The sequence below is a fragment of the Ursus arctos genome, unplaced genomic scaffold (genome assembly GCF_023065955.2).
Source record: "Ursus arctos isolate Adak ecotype North America unplaced genomic scaffold, UrsArc2.0 scaffold_4, whole genome shotgun sequence".
In the NCBI taxonomy this organism is placed as follows: domain Eukaryota; kingdom Metazoa; phylum Chordata; class Mammalia; order Carnivora; family Ursidae; genus Ursus; species Ursus arctos.
In genome coordinates, this window is record NW_026623056.1 from 68,961,075 (window position 1) to 68,966,556 (window position 5,482).

A 5,482-nucleotide genomic window follows, 5' to 3' on the forward strand; every position below is an offset into this window, starting at 1 on the left:
ACTAGATGGCAGTAGATCAAATCTTTGTTCTAAAAATTTCAATCAACGATCTTGGGTCCAATATTTAAGCACATTTGGATAACTTACAAAACTTTCAGAAAAATTCCATTTTCTCATATTTCACACTTTAAGATACTTGACCAGCCTCTTAATTTTTTCTTGCTTTCTGTCCTGTTTTTAAGACATTGTGGAATTACTGGTTAGTCCTAACAGTATGATGCCTGGTAAAATATTACTTGCTCTGGTTGTGGGGATTGCTTAAAAATTGGATAATATTCAAATGAATACATTTACCTAAGCATCTAAATTTATTAGTAATACCACTTGATTCTCCAGCTTTATTAGAAGCCTAATATTTAACCCAAAGGTGATGGTGACCTGGTTCCTCATCTTTCCTACCCTATCACCTACCCACTTGCAGAGCACTGAAATTCCGGTGATCATGGGAGTGTGCATTGTGCTGCATATTAATGTTGCAAGGAGGATATGCTTTCAGGTCATATTAGGTGATGGAAGTTCATAATAAGGATAACTAGGGAAGCGAGGTACATCAGGAGATTGCTTAAGTACTTTCAAGTTTGAGTGTATAGCAGCCTTATGGAGAGACAGAACAACTCCTTTCTTCAAGATTCAGCGGGTTTCCAGGGCCAACAGCTGTGGTAACTTCCTGCCAATGTTGGGCCCTTGGAAGTTGTCCTCTGCTCATCTTTTTTGGCATGACTTATTTATACTTTCAAGAGAGAAGAACTGATTGAGTCGATTTGTTGTAATGTTACATAGATCATCCTTTATGGGCAGTCTCTGACTACAGTTCCATAAAGCTGGTGGGATCTCATTGGAAGCAGTTTATGCCTAAAACGTTCAGGGGAGAAGATCTAAGTTTTTGCCTGTTTCCAGGTGAAATTAATAACAGCTCCCCATTTTACTCTTACAGTTTTCCCAATTAGGATGATAAATTACAGTATTACCTGAACACATAGTCATGTTTGCCTTGAGCACTAATTCCTGCTCTTCGGGCCAAGGTCATGTGGCACAAGATTTAGCTAATTGGAAAAGTATTGCCCAAAGTCACTTTCTCGGGAAGAGGTTGTGGGGCACAGGCATTTAGAGCTGTATGGACTGCCAATTATGTAGTCCTTAGAATAAAGAAAAAAAGAATTTAAAGAAAAAAGCTAACTTTAAATTCAAGTTCCTACCTTATTAGTTCAATTTCATCCACTAGATACAGTTTTCTTTAATGCATTGTGGAAAAGAGAATATCATTTTCATTAATAAGGATATTGTAAAGCTAGAAAAGAATTTAAATGGCTTGCCTGTATTACATTACAAATATTGGAGAAAATTCCAAGATTAGAGCTCTAAAGATGGTTCACTCACAATTTCTTATGCATAAATGGTAGATTGAGTCTTCTAATTATCATTCGATAATAATTCACACCACTACTTAAATGTATGGGAATTAGTTATCTTTCCATCCAAGTCATTGCCCAAAATTCTCTCAAATAATCATATCTTTAGATCTTTAAATACTCTTTTCTCCACATTAGTCCTCTATTATTTTAATTGAATACACTTAATATAGCAAATCGTAGATTATAAAACCTTTTTTTTCCCCTCAGAACAGGTTGATAATGAACAAATATTAAGTGACTGTTTGAAATGTTTCCCCCAAAGAGATTGTTACTGTTCCTCAAAATGTAAAGGTTTTTTTTGTTTTGTTTTGTTTTGTTTTCTTTTTAGAGAGAATGGCGATGACCTTTTTGACCACCTCTAAGTAGACCACCCTAAAGAAAGGTTTAACTATAATTCGAAGCATTTTGTTTAGAATAATTTCATGAATCCTGCTATCAGGGTGGGTTCCTAGAAACATTTGTGTAAATCCTTTCCTCTGCAAATCATTTATTTCACTTGCTGGTATTTTGGACATCATCATGCTGAGTTGGGGGGCAGTGAACGTAACGGCCTCCCTACTTTGAATAGAGAAAGCATTGGAATAGCCACTTACTTGGTTGAAAACCTTCTATGGCTCTGTGAAAGTCACACTTCTGTTTACCAAACCCCATTTTACGTTTCTCCTCCGGAGTACAAAGGAAGAGTAGATTTCTTAGCTCTAGAAATTAGGTGGCTATGTAATAGTTCTGGCTAATGAATGTGATCAGAAGTCATCGCATCACTTCCTCTGAGAGCCTTCAGGAGCCCCTGTGCCCATTCTCCGTGTTCTTTCAGCCATAATAGTGGTGGGGCAGTGTACTGACCTGGCAGAGCCCTAAGGCAGAAATAACCGGGATTCCCAAGACTGCTTAGAAAGGAGCTATACTGAAGTGAAACAGAGAGACAGAAATATTCTGAGTACGAACTGAAGGGGAAATACTTGTATGCCACAAGTCACTAATATTTCAGGGCTTATTTGCTCCCATAGTGTAATCTGGCCCTTCTTGACTAATATAGGGAATATATGAAATTTAGTTTTATAATTTAACTTAACTTTCTGACTTAGTTTAATCCTTGTCATTGCTCAGATGCTTTCCAGCAAGTACTGAATGAGACAGGTTATTGCTTAAAACTAGAAAAGACTTGAAATTAGTGTATTGTACAAATAATTTTTAATTTGACTAAAATGTGGAAAATTGTTCAGAACCTGTAGAATTATTTTAGCCACCAAATATAATCAGTAGGAATTCTTATAAGAAGAGAAGGAAAAATCTGTAATATTTTACAGTTTGCGGTTTAAAAGATCAGTATATAATTTTATAGTTCTCTTTTTATTTTTAAAGTAACAATGTTGTGTAACTAGAAAATCAATTAAGTTCTATGACACATGAGCTCTTTCAGCCTAAGAACATAAACGTGTGCACCTTATAAAGATGGCTGTTATATCCTGGTTTGCTTGGGGCAGTCTCCGTTTATGCACATTGTCTGGTCATTATATTAGCATGCCCTTCCATTCAAAGATTGGGTGAAATTGGACAGTACGTTGTATCATATGACCTTGGGGCCAGACTGATCGGTGATTGTTTGGAAAACATGTATTGTGTATAGCTAGATTTCCTTTCTCAGTTCTGGGGAATATATCACTGCATGAAAATAACATTATATGGGGATGTTAGATGCCCAGGCCAGCCTGCAGAAGATTTTAAAATCCATAACTGAGCTATACGGTAGTGATTAGTAGATGTAAAATTAAAATTTATAAGTTTTTGTGGATTGGCGCAGATGCCTAATCATCATGTATATAAAATATTACATCAAATGAAAAATGTGGTCTAGTTTCCAGTTACCAAGGAATTTTAGAAATAGTTACTTTTTCATTTGGGCATAAACAGTGGTTTTTAAATGTAGCTTTCATTATTAGTAATATTAATTTTTATTTTTTATTTGAAAATTTGAAGATACCAAAAGTGGGTAATAGCATATTAAACCACTATTTAGCTATTAGCTTAATCCAAGCAAACATCTGCCAATGACCAGTTCTATCCTATCCGTACTCCCGTCTAATTTTTTCCTCCATATTATTTTGAAGTAAATCCAGATATCCTATCATTTCATCCTTACACGTTTAAGCATTAATCTCCAAATGATGGATACTCTTTGATAAATGTACTATTATGTGCTTTCCATATTATCATATATGTTTAACAAAAACTTGTCAAAATAGGTTTGGGTTGAAGTTTAACATGCTGGCATTTGGCCACATTAAATGGATACTATCTCTTGGAATAACAGTCTCCCCATTTCACCTTTATCAGAACAAATTACCTTTAAACATTCCAAAAGTAAACTCTAAATTTCCCTTTAGACAATTTAGAAGTGTATGTACACACTCCAAGCCAGAGATCAAGGAGCCGTGAAGATATGTTCTGCAGCTGTCTCCCTTTGAAGTTCTTTGCTCTGACACTTCAGATAACAATGTAACTCCAGTTTCCAGAGAACCGAGCAGCCTGCTGTTCAAAGAAGAGGTGAATATCTTAGGTTGACAGGTTAACTTCAAGAAAGGTAATCCTAATAAATAGAACTTATGGAGCCAATGTTAGGACTAAAAAAATGCTTTTTATTGGCTTGTTTGTTGAGACTAGGGAGAAGCAGCATGTTAAACGAACCTTATTTTCTTTGTGCAGATGTCATTCCTGTATGATCTTTTAATATGCTTTGCAGGATTTGTAGGAAAGGAGAAGGATTCCCTTTCTGTTTCATACTTCAGAATGTAATTAATTCACATCTCTGATTAGGAAGAGGAAGCCAAACGAAGTTATTTTTAAAAAAATTATCGAATATGTAATTGAAAGAAAAAAAAAGAATTAATTTATTTGGTACAGATTGTATTTTTAGTAAAATTAAAGAAATTAAGCAGATTACAACCGATTGTTTATATATTGTACCAATTTCCTTGAATTCATATATATTTTTTGTTCATATTAAATGATATAAAATAATTAAGAAGATAGATCTAGTGCTGCTTATTTGTGGGGGGCATCGGAAATAAGGTTTATCTAATTGGATTGTTGGTTGCTGTTGTTGTTGTTTTTACCTCTTGTATCAGTGGCATGTAGGTGGCATTTAACTTAATTTAAGCATTTGATTTATATTCCAATGTAGACAGAAACAGCATATTAAAAGGAATAGTCCTGTTTCTGTCATTTTATAGAGTGGTAGATAGATAGATAGATATAGATATATATCATATAAACTTAATTTCCTAGTTACATAATGATATTTATAACATTTAACCTGTAAAAATACTATAAGGGTTAAATGGGATCTCTTATATAAACAGATTTTTAAAAAATCAGCTTTATTTTTGAGTTTATATATAATAAAATACTAAAATTTTGTGTGTACAGGTTATTGTTTTGACAAATCCATACAGTCATAGAACCATCACCCTAGTCATGATAGAGAACATTTCCTTCACCTCCAAAAGTTCCCTTGTGTTCTTTTCTAGGTAGCAGCCTTCACTCATCTTCACTTCCATCAACCGTTGATTTACATTCTCTATTATAGTTGTGCACTGTCTGGAATTTCATATAAGTGGAATCATACAGGAGATAGTAATTAATGTCTGGCTTTTAAAATTCAACGTAGTGCTTTTGAGACCATCCACATCACTGAGGGTATCAACAGTTCATTCCTAATTATTGCCAAGCTGTATTCGGTATTAAATGAATATACCATCATTTGATGGACATTTGGGTTATTTCCAGTTTGGGGCAATTAAAAATAAAGCTTCTGTGAATATTCAAGTACAAGTCTTTGTGTGGATATAGTTTTTATATGTCATAGGTGAACATAATGTATAGAAATGGTCTTGCTGGGTTGTATGGTAAATACGTGATTAACTTTTAAAGTAACCCACTTCCCCTCATGTGTTTTAGATTTCTGTTACCAGTCTATCCATATTTAGGCTTTTTTATATGTGCTGATGAATTGCTCCCTTTATTGTTTTGAATGCCATTCTTTACATAACATTCCTTATCGTAAACTCTAT